We start from the raw sequence: 23111 nt of genomic DNA, 5'->3' as shown, positions 1-23111 counted from the left end.
ATACGGTGCATACGAGAAACGGCTCACGAACTTCATAATTAATTTCCTGATATCGAGAGAGGAGGGGGAGGGGGAATGAGGTGGTCGCGATTTCGCAGGGGAATGGAAATACACTTCTAATCCTGATAACTCGCACAGTTTCACGTTAATGAAATGCACCCTTACCCCGTTCAGAGGATATTACTATTTTTCCCTTGGAAAATATTCTCCTTGCCATTATTAACATTGGCTTATATCGGGGGGGGTATTAAGTGCGCGCGACGGAATGCCGATCTCTCTGTCCTTTTTTCTTTTTCCTCCCTTTCCTTTCGCCCTTCGCGTCATCCCTTAACTTTCGTTAATCCCTCTGTGGAATTAAATTGTTGGCCGGGTTTAGAGAGAGGGAGGGAGAATCGGTAAAATTAAACGACTTTGTGGCGCGACGACACCGGCTAACAATTGCATCGGTTTTCGAATTTCATAAATCATGTCCTCTCGCTTCCACACGTTGACAAACATCGGTGTATATGTATATGTATATATATATATATGTGTATTCGGCTCGAACGTCTGATTAATAATGTCCGATGTGTGCATTTCGCGTGGCAGATTGCCTCGGTCTCGCGAATCGCGTTTAATATCGCTGTATAAGGGCTCCCTATCCGATCTTCATCGTGGCGGTGCCTATTGTTTGCGTTTCTTGCTCGCCCTTTATTTGGGCCTCGTTCCTTGCTCAACGGGAAACAACGGGACGTGATGTTTAACGGAATAATAATTTCGAAATGATTTGCCGTTATTAATTGGGGAGGAGGAGAGATTGTTGATTTTGTACGAACTTTGTTGTTGCAGTCGTTAATGATTTTCGTAACGATTTAATTAAATCGATGTAAAGACGATGGATATAAATTATTATTATTATTATTATAAATATTAAATTAAATATCGAATAGAAATAATATCGCGTTACACCCCCTTTTGAAAATTTTCCTCTATATTTTTCTAAGAATTTCACGGGGTATGAAACAATTTCTTATGGATTGCGTAAATATTTGACTTGCGATACTTGTGGGAATTATAATTGGAAAATCTTTTTTTTTACGTGGAGGGATGAATAAAATTTCATCGGTGAAATGTATCATCTGATACGTCAATTGCGTTTTTGTGTAATTTCTTTTTTCTTTTTTTCTTTTTTTTTTTTACATTTTGCCAGGTTTCATAATCGGGAAATATATAAAATGATTCACTTTTGCAATTTGTTTTATTAGTTCAACAATGTAATCGTTTTAAGAAGATTTTGTTGGGACGTCTCGATTTGATATCGCTCGATTTTTATCCGGATGCGGAATCGCATTAAATTAATCGTGCATCGCAGTAACGAGTGTACGAGCAATTAAAGGGAAAAATATGATTTTTTTACTGGTACTTGATGGAAAAAAAAAAAGAAGGAAAGGAAGAAAGAAAAAAAGAGGGAAAAAATAAAGGACGCGAAAAAATGCATTCGTTAAAATATTATTATTATTATTATTGCACCCCTTGCGAAACACTTCTTCTAAAAAAAAGTCGTTTTTCACCGGTAATTTTATTCAACGCCCGATAAATTACTCTTTGTAACAAAAAAGGATGACAAGAGGGATGGAATTTGTGGAAAATATCACGGATGAAAAGGCGATCTCGGGTTTTATTCTTTAATTTGATATTGAATTCGCGACTATAGAAATTATACCTTCGATATAATTTTTCTTTTAAATTTAAAAAATAAATTTAATACAATGTAATAATTCGAGAAATATTTTAAATTAAATAATCATTGATTTTCGAATCCGTACAACTTCTCGACGTATTCGAATATTTTTTCGAATTGTGAGAGATAAATATTGCGAATTTAATAAATAAATAAATAATAAAAAAAAAAGGGCATTTATCATGTTTCGACAAAAAGCAAAATAAAAAATTGATTACTTTATCGTTCGCCTTGTTTCGCCATTCGAATATTTTTGTTATTTTGTTTCGAATATTTTTTTCACGATAAATTTTTCTTCACGAATAATTTAAAATCGAATCGAATTATAGTTTGTTTATTTGAAATATTTAAATAAAGACTGGAAAATTCTCTGGAAATTTTTATCTAGAATTTACTTATCTCAAAGTAAAGGGGGTCAAGTAAATCCACCGTTAACTCTATCTCTCCAAGATCAAAAAAAAAACAGTGGGCATCGAACAAAGCCAAAAGATTTCACGCAATTAAAGGCGAAGTCTCGAATGCACCGACGCGATTGCTTTCGAATCGATCTCTCAGGAGAAGAGTCAACCCTCTATTCGACTCGACATTGGATAGGAACCAGAAACAGAAAATAGAGGTATACGAAGTATGATTATGATCCTTGCGTTTGTTTTTCGTCGTTGTGCCGTGTAGAGTGGCAAAAGGGAACACGGAACGGGAGAAAAATTACGAAACACGGCAAGAGTGTTCGTGAGAAATTTTAATAAACCGTAAAGGAGAGGGATACACGCGCCCTCCGGATATTTTTCCTTCTTCTTCTTTTTTTTTTTTTTTTCACCGGAATGGTCGATCGACTTTCCGACACAATCTCGACGGTAAATCACACGACTCGTGCAACGGGTCGCACCTGGCGACCTCCTCTCCTTGCCTCCACGGATGAACGCATTCGATGGATGCGTTCGCTCTCTGATTAGTTTCCTCCTGGATGGAGAAAAGGTATTCTGTGCGCCTGGTGATCGCATTTTAAAACCGTGGCCTGTGAAAATGGGCCACAAATGTGCGCCAAAAGGGAAAAAAGAGCTGAAAAGAGAGAGAGGGAGGGGGAGATAAAAGTGCAACCGGGAACAGTTTATGTCCGCGTAGGAATTTTTCGCAGCTTCCAACCGAGCTGCCTCGCCGGGTTGCATACGTCAGGGGCGGGATAAAAGGAAGGGGGCGTTAAGAGCAGTTATATACATTAGGATAGAATGGAAGTGTTGACGCGATGGATGTCGATAATACGAAATGTCGTCGGTAATTTCTAAATTTTTTTCTAAATTCGTTTTGGGTAAATAATTTTCCTATAATTAGATAATTTTTTTATTTCTCTAAGATTAAAAATTAGTTACATAATTAACTTTGCTCTAAATAATTAGAAATTGATATTACATTTGATCGAAGGGAATTTGGATCGTCGAAGAGATTTCACGATATTATTCTTTGATTTTTTTTTTTTTTCCTAGAAGGTATAAATCTTGTTTGGAAATAAAGAAGGGAATGATGGATGTATTTAGCCGTTGTCGTGTATCACGTGAGCGAAAAACAACGCGAAAACAGGGGATGATGTTTGATGAAGATGGGGATCAGAAAGATTTGTTGAAACGGTATTGAAGAGTCTAGTTTATTGGCCAACGATTTATAGGAAAATATTGTGACGAAAATATGCAATGCGATTTTCTAATAGATATATCATTTTACAACGAAGTCATTCAATCTACCTACATCTTTAAGAAACGGCAATAAACGAAAAAGACAACGTAAAAAGAAAGCAGGCTTAACAGGGAACCTTGATTGCATCTCTTTTTTTGCACGTGTTCATTCGTTCACCCGATTATTCGTTCCTTTGTCGACTTCATCGAAGAACACAAGAGGGGCGAGAGAGAAAAGAAATATACTCGGGCAGCCGGTTAAGGGACGTAAGTAGCAAGGGAGTCCACCTGGTGTCCCTTGTATTGCATCCTCGTAAGGTATTTGCTTGCGGCTATTGACGCTGCCTCGGCCTCTCGACCGTGTACGTCGGACAGAGACAGAGAGAGAGAGGGAGGGAGAGAGAGAGATTGCATTCTCGCGAGCGGTCGAATTAAGCGGTCGTAGGGCGCGAACCACGGTGGAAAAGCCGGAGGGCTATAAATACAAGGATATAGGGGAGGGTAGGTGAAACGTGGAGGTGGAGAGACAGTGTCCTCGGCACAATGCGTGCCGTACCAATCCTATTTTCAGAGATACACATCTTCTCCCTCCACTCGAGGCGGGGAGAGAGAGAGAGAGAAAAAGAGCAAGAGAGTGGAAACGAGAGACCGCGGAGAAACTGGGAAAGAGAATGGAGGACGCGAAGAAATAGAGGATGGATAGGGGCCTAACCGCTTTATCCCCGCGTCGAATCGTTTCTTCGAGGTGGCTGCAGCTGTCTCGCCGCTTCTTCAAACTTCCATCCTGCTCTGACTTGGACCATTCGATCCCCGGCAACATTAGAAATGTAGAGTACGCGATCAAGGATGCCGAAATCGTCGCTTCCGTACCCGAGACACCGTTGAATCGCTCTTAATACCTTTCTATCTACAGCACTCTACGTGATTCGTTTTCGTTTTTCATGGATGCTTTCACGGTACACGGAGTATTGGATTTTAGGCGAGAAAAGTTGAAAGTTCCTATTTATTAGGATAAATAACTAGAGTTTAGAATCTCGTCGATAGGGGAATTTTATAAAAAAAAAAAAAAAAAAAGAAAAAAATAGGAAAACTTTATTATTAATGAAAAGATAGATTAATACAATTGGAAAACGTCCATTAATTAGAGAAAAATTGAAAACTTTTATTATTCGTAGAAAGATGGGAAATTAGGTCATCTTATAAGTAATGAGGTTTTTCTGAGTTCAAGACAATAGAACTCGTCAGGATAGATTATTGTTAGTGGAAAAGTAGCGAACAATCGTGAAAAACGAGAGAAAATGTATAATCCATTCGTTATTGACCGACATCTTTTTCTTTTTCGCTCAAGATACATACGTTAGAAAAGAAACTATACTGATATATAGAAAGATGACCTAATAAATTTTGAAATGTGAATACACATAGAAGTTCTACTTACATACCACAAAATCATCTAAAAATACCACAAGATGTCGCAGCGCTACCTGTTGTTCGCTTAGTCTTTCTACCGATCTATTCTCGTCGGAAACTTCTTTATCAAAAGGGACGGGACGAACGACTTAATAATTGAAATTATTTCCACGTCGATGCTGTGGGTGAGATCCCGGTAACAGATTTCGCAGTTTTCACCTATCCACGCCGACACATACACGAATGGTAAGTATATAGTATAACATACGCGCACACATAACCTCTTTCATTCACGCCGCGCGCGTACACGTGTGTGGGACGCTCGAGAGAAGCTCGATAAGGGAAGATTTATCGGCGAACTTGGGGTCTGTATAGAACGAGTACACATACGTTTTAACTGTTACGGCAGTTTGCAGCCACTTTTCGCGGCCGGTGTACCGCGATTTAAGTTTCACAAGAATATCGGGAGGCGATGCGGCCCGTTCCACGGTGATCGTGTGGTGAACTTGTACCTTGCACTTCAATTTTATACGCGACACTTTGAAGGGCGGATATCGTGTTTGCCTTTGTTACCAACTTTGTTTGCCGACTGGCTTTGTTTACAGCCCCCTAGGTGGTAGGTCACGGCTCAGGAAATCCACTTGAGAAAGATTTCTTTTGTCTACGAGAACTGCGCCATTAATTGACTCGGGGGTCCCGCACAACAAACGAGTCTCGACGTATTCTACCTTCCTTCTACCCTCCCTCCTCCGTGTAACAATGAGATTACTTACCACACGACCAACAACATTGTGGAATCGAACAAAGGAATCGGAAAAGAATCCCACGGGAACGTACGCCGCGATAGCCAATAAAACATAGCCACCGTGGACAAACCTAACCTCTTTGCGGTTTTGTAAATTAATCGTTCGCAGTGATGTCGTGGAAGGAGGAAAGGAGAGGTGAAGAATAGTCTTCTCGTTTTCTTAGGTGTATAGATCTTGCCCTATTGTTACTTGGAGGCAGTTGTTCGCGACATGTGACGGTGATATCTTTAACGCGTGTAGTGCAAGCTGATAAAATTTGCATGTCGAGTGTTTGTACATTAGCGATAGAGGATTGTTGGCATTGAAATCTCGTTGAACGGAGTGGAGCGTGACAGGATTGTTTATTCGAAGATCGAAACATTGATTATACGAATGTCAATTATTCAAAGCGAATAAATAAATTATACGTTATGTTATATATGTATATAAGTAATAGTGCTATCTTTCATCGTACAGTGAATATTGATATAAATTATTCCATATACGTTTACTCTCGTGACGTTGATATATAAATTAATAGAAATTGTTATCGTATCGAAAATAATCAAATATCGTGAAAAATTTGCAAAATTTTCGACGAAACGAATGATATATTAAATTGATATATTATTCTCAATTAATCAATTGTTTAAGCAAACTAGATATTTAAACAGAATTACACAAGTTAAACGAGAGAAACCATACGTCAATTATTATACTATCAATTATTCAAAACGAATAAACCAGCTATTATACGTACATAACCTATCTTATACATAACTGATGTTATGCTCTTTTAGGAGATAATTTCTCAATAATTCAACGTTATATTCGATAAAACGTTAAAATAGAAATTAAAAATATCAGATTCGGAATCGGTACGGTTTTTTTTAATTAATCGATCCAAGAGAAACGTTAATTCTGCCAAAGCACAATTTATTTAAATTAAACAACACGATTGAGAGAGTGAAGAAAAGTATCTCCCCCTTTCCCCTTGTCAACAAACAATTCGCGCAATCCCGTAAAGTAGAAACAAAACAAAACGAAAACGAAAAAAAAAACCGTTCGAACGTAAAATTCGATGGAAAGAATCTCATTAAAATCCAGCGACTGTATTTCGCGAAAGCAACGGTATTGTATTCGCCAAGCCATAAATTCATATTTAACGGGATAGTAAAAACCGTAACTGGGAAAAAGTAGTTCGCAAAAAAAAAAAGAAAAAGAAAAGTAAGACGCATTATCACGGATAAACAGGAAAAAAGCAAGAGGAATTCGTCGTTCGTTGAAACAAGCGAGAGCGTTTTAAGAGGACAAACGGTGAAAGATACTAATTATTTGATAACGATCAACGATATATTCATCCTTGCGTATATATGTGCCATTTGTGTACTCGCCATTAAAAGGGGAAGGAACATCGCGTTTAATCTCCGGTTATCCCGTTAACCGCAACAAACTAATCGAACATCCCGCAAAATATATCTGTAATTGGATCCACCATTGGATGCTGTTCAACACTAGTGACAGATGGGTGTTCATTCCACGAGCGAGCGTTTCGCATGAAAAATGGGCGAAAATAAGAGGGAAGAATGGAAGGAAGAATGGAAGGCGCTGAAAGGGAGGGAGAGCAGGAAGTTCTCGAAAGACAGGAAACAAAGAGTGCGCGGTGGTGGGAGGAAATCGAGGGAGAAAGTTTGTTGTTACACTTTCGAGACGTGGATTTTCTCGTGTTTTCGAGCCTCGAACTTCTCTTATTAGGTATTTAAAGATACCTACCTATTTTGATCCGTTCGTTGCCGAATGTGCCGTGGATTTAGAGAGGATCAGACGGAGATTTATAATTTTTATTATACCGGAAGAAGAATATTATTTATCGGTCGGTATGGTAGTTTTATTTAATATTTTCGATATTTTTTCTCTTTCGATACTCTACTACGTTATTTATCCAAACGATCAATTGTTGTACAACCTTTTTCGTATTATTTACTTATCTCACGGAAAATAATAGAAACGTGAAATTCAAAAAATGCGAAATGAATGTCGACTCTTTACGTGTCAGCTAATCCGTTTCCAGGGAAGAAATATCCAGGGAAAAATTTATTACAGCGATAATTCAACGAAAAACAACGCGTGGCATTAATTCACCGAAAAAACCTGTGGTGAAAAAAAAGGAAAAAAAAAAAACACCTGTCCGCTCGAGGATTTCCCTTGTCACCAAATTGTGCGTATATACCCTTGCATTACAACTTCATCCTTCGCATCGAAATACACGGTATAAACACGGATCATCGTAACATTTTACCAAATTAAACCCGGTTAACATCCGTTCCTCCCCATACCTCGTTATAATTTTTTCGTCGTACGAACGCTTCCGCTTTCCTCGCTGTAAATCACATCCGTCGTGCCCGTGAACGTTCCTATATTTCATCTCCGATAAAAACTCGACTTATCGAGGATGGAATGAAGAGAGAGAGAGGAGGGGAAAATCACTCGGGGGAAATTAACATTGGAATCGTAAAGTAAATCATACGGCGTAAAATTAGGGATCGTTACGACCCTCTCCTCCTCCCCTCCCCCCCTCCTCGACTTTACAGAACGATACATGGAAAAAAACATTTGAACCTCGGGCTTGTGGGCCATGGGCTTCTTCTGGTTTTGCAGACGGATCATTCGTGGGGATTAAAGCGAACGAAAAAAGAGGAGGAGAAGAGTGTGGAATCGGTTGGACGGCTAACGTTGTCGCACGGTCGTTAATGCAATGTTAATTAGCCCCGTCTCTCGGCGTGCAACCCCAATTATATCGCGTTTGTCTCGTTTTCCGTTTTCTCTCGCTGGAGAGAGGAGGAGGGGGAATAGGTAGGTGCTAGCGATCGAAAACGTCGTCGTGTTGTTAAATAATTCAACAACGTAATTCCAAGTCGTGTTTCCAGTCGACCGACGCCTGATAAAGGGTTGAAAATCACGGAACGTGTAAAAAAAGCCCTCCCTTTTTCCTTTCTTTTTTTTTTCTTCCCACTGAGAGAAGCCGTCCACGAGACTATCGATTGCGTCTTGAAACTCGCGTCGTGTACACGCGGAGCGGATTACGCCTCTGAAGACGCATCGCGTTACCATGCAAACGAACTTAACCTACTCGCGCAACCATTTTTTCCCTCGAAGCAACAGGAGTATATTTAAATATTCCTTGAAAAAAAAAGGAGAAATTTCCCCATACTTGAAATTAATATTCATCAGAAAGGATAGATGAAGAAAGAAAAAAGTAAAAAAAGAGAGGAGATAAATAAACGAGCGAGGAGGCGGCCTCGAAAAGAGGCACTCGATAAAAAATGATATCGCATGCGAGAAAGCAAAGGGTGTGACGAGGTGGCGGACGATAGTAAGTGCGGATCCTTCCGGAAAGAGAGAATGAAGCAGGGAGCGCGTTACTCTCCACGGGTATCTTTAATATCTTTAATCCACACCCCTCTGCGCGGGAACGTTGAACGAAGAAGGTATGCGTGTGCACAAGGGAGCCACGCTCCTGTGGAGCCCTTTCAGAGTGGTGGGGGGAGTGGTGAGCTCTCCTCTGTGTTTGAGCTACGCAGGCGCGGTTTATCGACTGCCGCATATACACGTAGAGCGAGAGCGAGAGAGATAGAGAGAAGCGTTTCGTTCCGTTCCGTTCCGTTCCGTTCCGTTCCGTTCCGTTCCGTTTCGTTTCGTTTCGTTTCGTTTCGCAGTAACCCGAACAATTTCTCTAGCCGCGCGGACAGAGAGAGAGAAATCTCTCGTCTTTGTTCATACGCCGTTCGTCTCGGCTCCGGATATTTGTCCGGATTGCAATTGCACGGGGGAGAGGCTTTTTCCTACTCGTTTTCTACCCCTCGCGGGACACTACGCTTCTCCACTTCCGCCTTCTCTCTTCCTTCCTTTCTTCCTTCCTTCTTTCTAATGCTCTCGCTTCCTCTCCCCTCCCTTATCCGCTCTTCTTTCAACGTGTCCCCGCGACTCTTCCGCTACCCCCTTCGATTTACGCGATATTTCCCTCTTTTCGCCGATCCCGGGGAGGAGGGCAATATTTCACCGAGGAAACGAGAGAACCTTACCCTCTTACCAATCCTCTATGCGCGATATCGCGGCTGAAATCGTTTCAGAGATGCTCGATGACCGATCGAGTGCTCCGCCATCCCCTTCTCGAAACGGAGAGAAGTAGCTGTTCAGCTTCGGTTTTTCCGTCTGCCTCTGCGCGCGTACACTATCGTCCATAAGTATGGGGATACGCTTTTTAGGATTGGAAAGGATCGATGAGAAATCGACGAAATAATCCGATATCCGATATGATCGTTTCGTAAAAATTTATTTTACCGAATTTATTTTTGAATAATTTTTCAATAACAGGAGGAATGGAATCCTGTAATATAGCTTTTTGCCTGGAGTGTACCGAGCACGATTCACGCAGGATGTTCCACGAAGGAAGGACGAGTCCACGCGAACGTCCATCCCTTTTAAGATCGACCCCTATCAAGATACCAATTTCTCTCGGCTTCCACACGGGAGATGATCTCTTCGTCCGTGATTTGCATAATTTTCTGGCAAACCACCGTCAACGACGTCTTCGAACGAGAGCGTGGATGAGGCTCGTGCGACAGGGTGCAACAACGAAACACTCCACTCCTCTCCCCAGCCTGTTGATCGTTTTATGAAAATTTCATGATATCCTCGTTCGTATCCTCGCCTTCTATACTCTTCCCCTCCTCCGATATCGAGGTATGGGAAACGTTCATTACCGAAATCGCCGAAAGCTATCGCGCCTTTTCGATTATATCGATAGCGCCTCGCCTCGAGTAAAGCGGCCTACACACACGATCCAATCCTTTCGTGCATTCACAATCTGTTCCCAAACGTATATAAAACGTTAAATCATTTTCTCCAATCCTTTTCCAAATTGTGCAAAAATTCGAAGGAAAGAAACAAATGCCTTCTATCGATCGATCTTTCGAAGATCAAAGATCGAGTGGAAGCTCGTTTCCGTGTGTGGATCGCTTAAAAGGCGGACAAACCGCGCGGGAAACATCTGTCCTCCGGCGTAGGAATTCCTACCTCCTTTTCCAAATTGTGCAAAAATTCGAAGGAAAGAAACAAATGCCTTCTATCGATCGATCTTTCGAAGATCAAAGATCGAGTGGAAACTGGTTTTCGTGTGTGGACCGCTTAAAAGGGACAAACCGCGCGGGAAACATCTGTCCTCCGGCGTAGGAATTCCTACCTCTCGAAAATATTGCCCTTCTCCCCCATAGCGGGCCCGGTAAATTAATAGCCGGCCGGTTCGTTAAACGGCGTTAAATCTGGGGGCGTTCGACGTCGAACGTATTTCGACGAGCCTCGTAACGAGTTATCCGTTTTCGAATCGAAGCGGCAGCTGCCATTTTCGAGAAATGTAAATGGCCATCGTATTTTCTTTCTTTATCCCTTCTCTCCTGAGGAGAGGATGAATCTCTCGAACAGGTGGTAGACCCTGACGAGGAACCAACAGGTAGGAAAACCGGGTCCGGGTGGGTCAAGAAATGCATAAATTAAAGTAGCGGGGGCGCGTTAAAGGGTCCACTTCCATGGCTACGAACCTGTAATTTATTCTCGACGACTACGCCGTCGTTCAACCAGGAGGACTATTCATTAAGACGAGGCAACGTCCTCTTTTAAGAATATATATATATATATACATACCTCGTCTCGAATTTTCCTATTTCGCGTGCACGAGATCTTTTCACTCTCTCCTAGCTTTTTTACTTTTTTACTCTTTATATTAGGTCTACCGGAAAATTCTGTCCGAATCTATGACATCATTTTCGTAAGCATGTTTATTTATTGCATGTTCGGCTCTATATTTTTATCGCTTAATGTATACATACTGACGTAGCAAATAAACTATAATAAAGTTGATTCACATTAGTCTTAAGTGTAAAACGATAGTATACCCATGGCGACTGATAAAGTTCATTTACGCCACTGTATTTTATACGAATTTCAACGAGGAAGAAATGCTACAGAAGCGTGTAGAAATTTATTGAAAGTGTTTGGTGAAGGTACAGTTTCTGATAGAACATGCAGAAGATGGTACGAAAAATTTGAAACAGGTGATTTCGACCTTTGATAAGCCACGTTCTGGCCGACCATCTTTGATCGACGACGATGTTAAAGCAATGTTGGAGCAAGATCCTTTTCCGACAACATCGGAGATCGCAGAAAGGCTTAATTCAGCTCAACGAACCATTTCTGACCATATTCGGAAGATAGGATTGGTGTGGAAGTATTCAAGATGGGTGCCACGTGAATTAAGTCGGAAAAATTTGGACGATCGAGTTGTCATATGCACATCTCTGCTTGCTCGGAACAAAATCGAGCCCTTTTTCAACCGGATGATAACTGGGGATGAAAAGTGGATTACATGCAACAACATTGTAAGGAAAAGGGCATATCGTGAACCCGGAAAACCTAGCCCTTCCACCTCTAAACCAAATTTGACTCTGAATAAGAGAATGTTGCGTATATGGTGGGACATTCGAGGACCAATACATTACGAGCTTTTAAAATCGAACGAAAAGCTCAATTCGGAGAAGTATTGTCAGCAACTGGATAATTTAAAGACAGCGGTCGAAAAAAAGAGGCCGGCAATGTTGAATAGGAAGAACATCATATTGCACCACGATAACGCCAGACTATACCCTGCTTTAGGGACTCGTCAAAAAATTGCAGAAGTAAATTCTGTCGCACCCACCATATTTCCCGAACATAGCACCCTCTGATTATCACTTGTTTTTATCCTTACAAAATTTTTTGGCAAAAAATTCAAAAATGAAGAAGATGTCGAACAAGCACTGGTTCAATTTTTCGCATCAAAAGATGAAACATTTTTCAAAAATGGGATATACAAATTGCCCTCACGTTGGCAACAGATCATTAATAATAATATTATTATTATATTATATTATTCAATAAAGTTAATTGGCGGTAAGAAAAAATTTGTATTTTGTTTTATTCCAAAATGGACAGAACTTTCCGTTAGACCTAATATATATATAGAATCCTTCGATAATTTCGTTTCGCTTGGAAATCACGTATTCGTAAACAACGTTGTGCACGGTGGAGGAAAGCGTGTATGTGTATTTATATGGGAGGGGGGTGGTGCTAATCAACCTGTTAACTGGGTCACTTGTTGAAAACTCTCTCCTCTCAGATGTGGGATTTTAAAAAAAATTTATACGAAACGTAATTAATTTTAGTTAAGTCTTTTGGTTAGATTTAAATCTAATGGAAGTGAATTTTTATGTAGCTGGGGTGAATAGGAATATACGAACGAGGGTGTTTTTTTTTTTTTTTTTTTTTTTTCGTTCGAAACAGTCGTGTTTCCACGTCCAACTTTCGAATGAGATTTTTCGCGATGGTTAAACTCGTTTCGAAATGATTTATGAGTATATGTACCGATATCGATTATAATCGGCACATACAAATCAAATTACGGCCCATGGGATTCTGCTTGTGTAATAATTCGAATATAATAACGGTTAATGTTAAAAATCGAAGAAAAGAAATCGTTATTAGGTTAAAAGTATCGATACATAACTAGTTCTTTTCGGTCGGACAACCTGTAATATAGGAAATATGCTCGATAAATGTAGGGTCAAAGACCATTTATCTTCGAGTCGTAAGTCATTGTGGACTATCTATTGATTATTTATGGGTTTGTAAAAAAAAAAAGGAAGGGGAGTTGAGCGTATCGATATGTATGATAGATCGCGTCAGAGAAATAAAAGGACTGTTGTCAAAAACTGAATGGGATAATCTCGTAAAATATACATCTATATGCGCAGTGATTATCTCTAAACAGATGGGAATTTAGCCGATTCGAGTGAAAGAATAAATTTTATCTACGTTACTAAGAAAGAAATATTTCCGTATTATATATAGAATCTCTTATAATTCTTTAAATAATTTTTTATATACGAATTTTTATCCACCGTGAATATTAAAACTCTCTCAAACTTGGGAACAATCAATTTTTAAATTCAATTCAATCAACTTTTCTCTACTACTATCTCTTAATTACTATTCTATACCATCATGTAAAAAAAATGTTTTTCAATCTTAAAATACTATCACAGAATTCCAATAATTAATGTCATTATTTATTACGAAAGAATTATAATAATTCTTTCATATACAAGGTAATAAATTAAGTATGACTAAATGTTATATATAATAATCACAAATATTGCTATATCTCGAGTAATACAATATATATATTAATATATATAATAATTTTATAATAATAAACAGATAGATAGATAATTTTTACTTAAACTAACTTAAACTAGTTAAAAAAATTCCATTGGGAAAAGGATTTAAATAATTTAAAAAAAAATATTTTTCAAATGCAATAAAATCAATTTATAAAATACATATATTTTATATATAATTTTCCTCTTCTCGAATTATCCAATTATCCAAAACTGTCGAAGAGATCGCGAAAAATCTATATAATAAATATATATAATTAAAATTTAAAAAATTAATAATCACAATATAATAACGAATTTATCGTATCTTATTTCTCTCTCTTCCCTCCTCTCCTCTTTCCCTCTCCACATAATGTAAACGTGAGCCAGTTGCAAAGGGTTGGCCTCGTAAAGAGTGTAATTGAGCGGGAATTTCAAACGGATGGAGCGGCTCGATTTGTTTAGCCGCTCGAAATATCGATATAGGGTGGCCGGTGTTGGTTTTTATCACGAACATACCGGGACAATCCCGGTTTCGTGCAAAGTGTCCGACGATATTAACGTTTAATCAGTTAGTGCACGCGCTAGATCTGGGCCAATTGGCCGTGCGTTTATTATATCGCGCGGTGTGGGGGAGGGAGAGGTAGTGGTTCTTTCGGTTTCGTGTGTACACAACTCGTGTGTAACTGTATACGCGGTTCATGCATATTCCCGCGGCTTTAACGATAAGCAATGTAACGAGCGGGCGGCCTTTAATTTGCCCACGATTCGAAATAAAATGGCGGCAGAAACGCGCCATTTTCGATTCATAACGCTTTCGCCGTTTTCATTTGCATCGTATCGTTGAGGGTTTAATAATTCTAGGTTACGCCGTTGCGGCTTTCTCGATTTTAAAAAGGGAATAATAATTTTCCCTTTTTAGATTCGCGTTATAAACCTGTTAACAGGACGGGCGACAGATTTTGTTTAAACGAACTGTGATTAAACTAAAGATCATCTAAGAGATGATTAATCGAATCTCGCGATTTTTAAATTTTCAATAGAAATATCGTAAGGTGGGTGTAATCTTTTTTTTCTCTCGGAATTATTATTCTTCACTTTTCAATCCACCGCTCGATCGAAGAGTCTCCTCCTGACGAATAAAGTTCCAACGGATTGAATATTTATATCAATTTTATATTTCGTTGCGATTTATGCTCCAAAAAGAGAAAGAAAGGAGAAAGAAAGAGGAAAAAAAACTGTCGTGCGCATCCAATCTGTATAAATTTGAAAAATCAAATAACTCGTGTGCCAGAGTCTCCTCCTCGCTTTATTTCAATTTACATTCGTTACAATGCAGTTTCCCAAATTGCAATTCTGCGAGAAAATTGGTGGTTTTAATACAAAATTTCCCCTCCCTCCCCTCTTCCTGCACACGCGCGCTTATCCTGGATAAATTTTTCGAATCTTCTTTTCGTTCGAAGGAAAAATATTTTGTATATCATACTATCGCTTTTAATAAAATTTTCTTTATTTAAAAAAAATATATATTTCGTATATATAATTTTACGATTATTTTATTAATTAAATTATTATTATTTAATTTTACTTCTCCAAAAGTTCAATTTTTCGATATTTTGTATATATATAGTGTTCGCGTTACACACACGTTGGAGCAAGAAACGTCTCGGGGAAGATAATCTTGGAGCAAATTAAATAACTCGCTGGTGTCTCGCGTGTCGCATCAATTTGCATCCCAATTATTATTCCAACGGAACGATCAACTTCCGAACAACAACAACAACAACAACAACAATGTTACAATGTTCACGGGCCATTAAACGGGCAAATGAATTTTACGTTTACAAAGGGCGGCCGTTGTATATCGCGTGCACGGTTGAATTTTAACCCATCTCTCGACAACCCAGTTCGAAAGCTGGCCAAAGCTTAACGACTTTTCTTTCGACCGCCGCAAGAAAATGGGGCGCGTCGAGGATTATCACCCCTATCGTCGCGCCAAAAATTCCGCTTTAATGACTTTTCCCCTACGCGGCGACAGGGGGATGGGATGTATGACGTCCTGTATCACCTCGTTTCGCTCATTTCTCCCTCTTCTTCCCCCCTCTCCTTTTAAATTTCTCGGATAATTCATCACGATATCATTTCTCCTGTATTGAATTTATATCCGTGTTTGAAATGTTAACAGAATATTTTTGTTCAAAGGCATCGCTTTCTGGAGAAAATTTTATAAGTTGAGAATATAGAGAGGAAAGAGAAATATATATATACAAGCTTTCGATGGAAAATTAGAACGAGGGAAGTGGAATAGGGAAGAAAAAAAATTGAGATGGCGCAAAAATTATGATTCGTGAGAAGGTGAGGGGAGGTCGAGGGGTGTTTATTTGTCACGGGAATGCTTTCACCACGGACTCCTTCCAATTTGGTAAATTGAGCCGACCGCGATTTTCTACGGTATTTGTACGGAAATACAAGGCTTTGGAAAACTTAGGAAGAGGGATTAACCGACAATGGTAATTCTTCTTTCTTCTCGTCTTTCATTTGTCCTTCCCTCGCAAACTAATCCCTGACAAAAGAATTCGATCGCGTTATCCAATACTTATATATATATGTATATATATTTTCCATCGAATATTATTTATTACGAACTTCGAATGTTGATACAACAATCTAAAGATTCGAAAATGAATAAGAATAAACAAAGCACGTAGAATAAAACATTGCATCGAAATCGAGCGAAGATATCGTTCCTTGGCAGAAGCGAAACTCGCCAGGAAAACTTGTTATCGGCTGTATTGTACGAGCACAAGTCGGAGAATCGAGAGTCGAAGGCCAATCAAGTCGATCTCTCTCGAGATCGATGTATCGAGCTCTGCGCCGACGCACGCGCGCATGCGCGCGCACACACTGGCGCCACACGTAGGACGCTAGTAAGTAATTTCGATACATCGTTGATCGGTGGCGAGAACGTCGTAGCACGTGTTGTGTAGCTCGAAGCCATCGCTGCGAGTGTAGCGCCACTGGACCACTCCTCCCCCCACCCTGCTCGCGGTTAGCCAAGAGATGGTATGAGTTTGGCTCATCTTCAGTTCAGTTTCGGAGCCACCGAGGCTGGAACGAGATGAGTTGGAAACGGAAAAGGGTGGGTGGGAGGATCCTGTAAATTGAATGACTCGCCCCGTTATACGTCGCCCCGACCCCGGTTTTCTTTGCTTTATACCATCCTCAGAAATTGGCCGTGGCCCGCGCGCAGATTCCATTATAGACAAGAAGTCGGCGCGCAAGCCTAGCCAGCCAGCTCGTTCGATGCCATTTCCGTATGTATTATGCATGCCGGGGACAAATTTCGTTTTATCCGTGGCCAGATAAGAAAAACACACCCTCCCCATTTATTATTTATTCCCTCTTTATCGGTAAACGGGAAATCTCCGATCCTCGAGCGCGAACTTTCGACAACTACGACGACGACGACGACGACGTGAATATTTCAAGTCTCTTCACGGGCTTCCTTAAACGAGGGAATCCTTTTCTTTCCGCACCGCTTACCGATTCGAATCGCATAACCGAAGTGAAAATCCGAGGATTATTCCATTCCGCGATGTACGTGTGTTTCGATATTCGAGGCTCGGCGAAAGGCTATTATCGACCGTCGATACGATCGTTCTTAATGCGTCGATTGAACATCGAAAATGGGATCTCTCGCTCCTTTGAAACGCCGTTCTCGCGCCCCCCTTCGTAACCAGAGAATATTAATCGAACGATGATTTTCGGTTAATTTTAATTTTTGGGAATTATTGGATTCGAGAGGCATTTTGATGTGAGAAAATGATATACAGATATACGAGATGAATCACGTTTTTATGGGAACCAATGTTACATCGTAAGGAAAATTTTTATTTTACCTCGATTTTTAGGATTACAATTGCGACGTATTTAAATATTTTTATCTCGTTATGCTGAGTCGAATATACTCGTGTTTATCTGAAACATTTCAATTAAAGTTGATTACGAGAAGTTAAGTTTCGTCACGAGCCGCGATGGTTTTATTAAGGAGATACGTTAACGACGAGTTTAATTACGGTGACCTCCCCCGGAGCGCGTTATTTGTCAAAGATAAGGGCAAGTTGTTGGCAAAAAGAATAGCCCGTTAACGTAGCAAGGCCTGAGTGGCGAAACTTGGCTGTTTCAGTTGTCGAGTTCGCATGATACAACTCGGCGTATAACTTGGGGCAAACATCAGATTGCTTAGAATAGCTTATAAAACTTGTCTCTATCCGCGGAGATGTAGCATAGTTTTAGCAAATTTACGAGGCCCAACGAGATTCTCCCCTTAACACACAAATTCCCTTAAAGAGATAAAACCAGTAGTAATTCCATTTTTCCATTTTTACTTGAAATTCGTCTCTTAAAACTTTCGAGACTCGAATATCAATTATTAAATATTGCAACTTTTTTCTTCCGCGTCAACAGCTAAGATCGCAAAATATTAGAAAAATCCTCGAAATCCGCTTAACCTTAATTTTGTAAATTTCCCAACTTTGGAACTCTCTCTAAGTAAAAGTTAAACTCTCTCTAAGTAGAGATCAACAGCAACTCAACGACGAAAAATCTTCGCCAAAATTCCCTAAAAAAAAAAGAAAGAAAATGAAATTACTTTATTAACCTCGAAACGATCAATTCCATCGAATCCCTCAATTTCCCAAAAAACTCCAGATATACAAACTAATCCACTTTTTAAGATTAACAATGAAAATCCGCTACTTTCGTCCACCAAAATTTCCACCAAAAGAAATCACTCCTCCACGGAAGCCGTGATAGCAGATTTAACGACGTTTCAAAAATCGAAAGGAGCGATAAAACGGCAATGGAACAAGTCCGCCATCTATCCACCGACCCGTGAACGAAAGCCACGGACCTAATTTCACGGAAGTTATCCAACACAAATATTTCCCCCACCCCTCGAATCGAAGGATCCTCCGCCCTAACACATCCCTTCTCCCTCCTCCCTCCACTCTTATCGTTCTTCTCCGCCCGTAGACAAGTGTTGTTTATCAGGCTAGCTGTCACTTATACCGATGCCCGGAAAAGCCTGAATTTCGTAGGTAATCACGCTCCCCTTGATCCTCAACGGCCTCATCCTTCGCCACCGTTTTCACCCCCTAGCAGTCTTCACGACTTTCGTCGTCTTCTCCATCTTCCCCTCCCTTCCTTCCTCCCGTGGAAAATCCGCTGTCTGGTCCAGCCTCGACCCGATAGAAAAAGAGAGGAAGAGAGAGAGAAAGGGAGAGACCAGCGACCGATTTCCCGGAGAAAATAACGCTCGACCTGCCATACGGGATATTACATGCCGCGGATGTTAACGTCCGCCCCTGTACATTTTTTTCTCTCTCTCTCCCCCTTTTTTTTTTTCCGTTGTTGCCGCGGGTCCCGGAAGAGAGAAAGGGAGAGAGGAAGAGGGACGTATAGGTCTGTCAGATAGCGGAACGCTGTAAATCTGTGCATTATACATGACAGGCGAGATCAGCGCCATTTGTTACTCCTTGTGGAGGGAGGAGGGGACGTGAAAAATTACCGGCACTTAACCGGCAGACGAACCCTCTCGAAACACTTTCTGTTCAGTTACGGAATTGAAATTATCGAGCGGAGTCCTATGGAACGATTCGAAACGATCGCGTTACCGATCGCGAGATGGCGGAGAAATCTTTTGTGAAACGCTATTCCTTTTGTGCATTGTCGCGAGGAAGGACGGGGGAGTGTAAAGCTACCTGGGGTGTTTAAAACCTGGGCTGCGGTTGGACTTTTGTGCTTGGGTCTTTCTTTATTTCTTTATTATTTCTTTTTTATTTATTCAATGGAGGGCTGATCGTTTCGATGTAAACGCGGTGTTTGAATCCAGGGGCCTGATTGAATGGATTTTCTTTGGTGTCGGTAGGTTGGCTCCGTACGTTGAATCGAGAGAGTTGATAATACGGTAATGGTATTACAATTTGTAATGTGATATTAAAATGGCATTAATGCACCGTGACTGCCGCGCCGAGGGTGGCCAGGGATGATGGAATTAATGTTTTAATGTTTGAATTAAATAATCATATTCGTGTAAAATTCGGGGGTGGCAATTACGTAATAAATAACGAGTTTATTAAATTATTCTTTCGATGAAAAGAGTTTCTCGTACGTGCACCGTTAATAAAATTTATTCTGTTGATCTGTTTCCTGTCTTTTTTTTAACGCGTCTTCGTTTTTCTTTTTTTTTTTTGTATTCGATATTCCACGGTTTTATTTATTCGTCGTTAGTTAAAAATAATTCTCTTTTAAAATGTTAATAAAAGACTCTTCGGGAAGTATTCATCGAATCAATGAAACGATTCTAGAATAGAAGTTACTGAAAGTAAGTTTCAAAGTTGGTGGAGACCTGTGCGCTACAATATTACCGAGATCTATAGTTGGCGAGACAGTACACGGATTAATTTCAAAAAAGTTTTCATAAAATTATTACGATTTATCATCCGATTTTTATAAAATCGAGCAAGAATTCTTCCGTGTAATATTTTTGAATATTTGTGTAAAATAAATCTCGGTCAAAGAGAGATGGATTACTCGCGTAATTTACAAAATGATTTTTGAAAAATGTAATATTAAAATTTATACCGAATAATAAATCTCAAGTTACAAAAGAAATTTTCATATAAAATATTCGTATTTTTTATTTTTATCTATTTTATTTTAACGGTTATCAAAAAAAATAAAAGAAAAAATCGAATAAATATTCATTAATTTAATTAAACTCGCGCCATCAATTTTATTCCCCAATATTTCATTTCTATCTTCGAATGTAAATATTCAATAATTCCCGCATAATTTCCACGGCCACCTCATTTTATAAGTATTTATCGCTTTCAATCGCTCGTATATTATCCTATAATCAAATTAAAAGCGTTCTACTAAAACAAAATCCCGATTAAAAGCTACGGCTCGATTAAGCATCCTCGACGTTTACCGGTCGCCATTATTTTCCGACGCTTACATCGATAACTTCGCAAAGTTCAAACACGGAATACGTTGTGCCATTGCAAGGCTTCCACAATTTCGGTGCTTCTCTAGCTTCCGTATTCGCTACGCTTCGCTTAACTCCCGGATTCCCAACCTGTGGGCCATAAGAGTAGCAAAAAATGTTTGCTGGAGGGGGGGGAAGGGAGGAGAGTTGCAATATACTTGATCGAAGATTATATGCGATTATTTCACGTAAGAAATTTCGTGGAGATTTCTTCAGAATTTATTTATTCGCATCGTACGATATTCTATGATCAATACACGTTCGTTTATTTTCCCGTATTGTTCTTACGAATGGAGAAAATTTGAGAAAAACGTAGTCGCAAACTCGTAGATGGTTGGCAAACACTGGGTGAAAAACGTTTAAGCACAGATCCTCGATGCGAAACTCAAATCGTCCGATTGTTAAAAAGCTACCTTAGTATGGGAAGGGAAAAAAAAAAAAAAAAAAAAAAAAGGAGGTAGAAAGCTCGGACAAAACCTGCACACGTTCAATTCCAGCAAATTTCGCGTACGGTTATTTCCCAGTTATTCCCGATGATGAGTACTCGAACGAGCAACTTTCCCGCTCTGTATTCCCTCGATGCACATGCGCGCGTTCACACACAGCCGCGAGATAATAAAAACGACCGGTCGAATAAAGTTTTTATCGGCTTGTTAATTTTCGTGGCGGCCGCGGCAACGAAGCGCACGCGATTCGCTTTTGAAACTATTCCTACTATCCCGCTTATCATTGTTCCTTTCGCACCGGTATCCCCCACGAGGGACTAATGTTATTTATTCCGAAGAGCGTGAAAAAAAGAAGGAAAAAAAAAAAAGGTTGGCACACAAACGCCCCACTGTTCTCACAAATACGAGCACCCAACGCCCCCTACATCGATACACGGTGTACTACTGTACGCCATGGACTGGTATCGGTGGACGGACGAGTAAAATCTGAAACACGAATCGAACGTGCAGGTGTCCGTAAATAAACTCGTTGCATCGAGTTTGTTGCGGCGAACCGTTGGAACGTGAAGAGTGGTTACGCTTTCGCGGCTTGCTCGTCCGCTACAAAGCCTCGGACCCGGAATTTTTATTTCGCCAAACTGTTTAGCCCGAACCCCGACGAACGACTCGCCTCGGAGAATATCGTTTACATAATTACCACGGGCCACCACTCCATCTCGTGCGACTCGAACGAACTACAATAGTACTGTACGGGATAACGAAAGTGGGAAAGGTTATTTCAAGTCCGACATTCTTACGTATATATGCTCGATCCATTAAAGGTTATGGGTTTCTATTCAATATTAAAGCGACAGCTTTTCGCTTCGGGGATAGAGGAGGAAAGCGTGGGAGGAAAGATAAGGATTGTTGAAGATGGAAAGGAAGGAAACGGTTAACAGAAACTGAAATATAAGCAATCGTGGGAAAAATGCCTTTATCTGGCGAGAAGGGAAAGTATATAGGAAAACGTGGGCGATCATAGGAAGTTGTGAGTGGTAACTCGAAACTTTTCGCGGACTTAGGGTTCGACTCTAAGGCATTCTTAGTCCGTATATGTTTGTCTGTATACATGTGTATGTTGAGTTGGCCTTCTGGCATTGGACCAACGACATGTTGTTCGATTCATTTTATAAAGGAAAACAGGCCAGATAGTTTCTACATGGACTGTTTCCAATAGGCATGATTCGATCGTTGGTGGAAAAAAAAAAAAAAAAAAAAGAAAAAAATGATTCAATGTTTAGCATATTGAGGATGCTTGACGTGCTTCGAATGGATAAAATGGCGGTGGCGTTCGTCATTTATAAACCGGCTTGTAATACTTGTATTTTTTTTTCCCCCCTTTTTCTTCTTTTTCCAGTTAAATAGATTTTTCGAGTATATAAATATTCGTTGATATATTAATATATCAACGAAAGGAAACGTATGGAATAATAATGAAAATATGAAATTTATGAGGAAAAGTTGCATGTGTACTCAATATATTATTTAATAACTCTATAAACGTGCATACCATGATATTGATTTGCCTGATGGTAATCAATATTAAGATACCGTTGTGCCGATCCCATTTTCCTTCGTTTATCCTACGATACTTATTTTATCATGGTAGCAAGATTGCTCGTATTCCTACGCGTAATCTCTACATATTTCTATCCATTTTCCTTACAAATTCTTCTTCTCAATTTACAATAAATCGTAATTTCAATTGTAATTTGAATCGAGACAGGAACGATCTCTTCGTCTC

The 23111-nt window shown here is 39.8% G+C and overlaps 1 protein-coding gene across 2 annotated transcripts in view; it reads left to right on the top strand.

The window, feature by feature from the left end:
• Positions 1–23111, top strand: part of LOC724651 (amphoterin-induced protein 2-like) — a 33035-nt gene that overhangs the window by 2474 nt on the left and 7450 nt on the right. The window contains exon 1 of one of the 2 annotated variants that reach the window (XM_016911437.2): positions 4895–5043. The exons of the other annotated variant lie outside the window; for it this stretch is intronic. The gene's annotated coding sequence lies outside the window, so the exon portion shown is untranslated. Of the gene's footprint in view, positions 1–4894; positions 5044–23111 lie in introns of those variants that run through there. 2 annotated transcript variants of the gene reach the window in all.

This window comes from Apis mellifera, linkage group LG3 (genome assembly GCF_003254395.2).
Source record: "Apis mellifera strain DH4 linkage group LG3, Amel_HAv3.1, whole genome shotgun sequence".
NCBI lineage: Eukaryota > Metazoa > Arthropoda > Insecta > Hymenoptera > Apidae > Apis > Apis mellifera.
The sequence above is the reverse complement of the archived record's forward strand: the minus strand, read 5'-3'. Positions and strand labels throughout refer to the sequence as shown.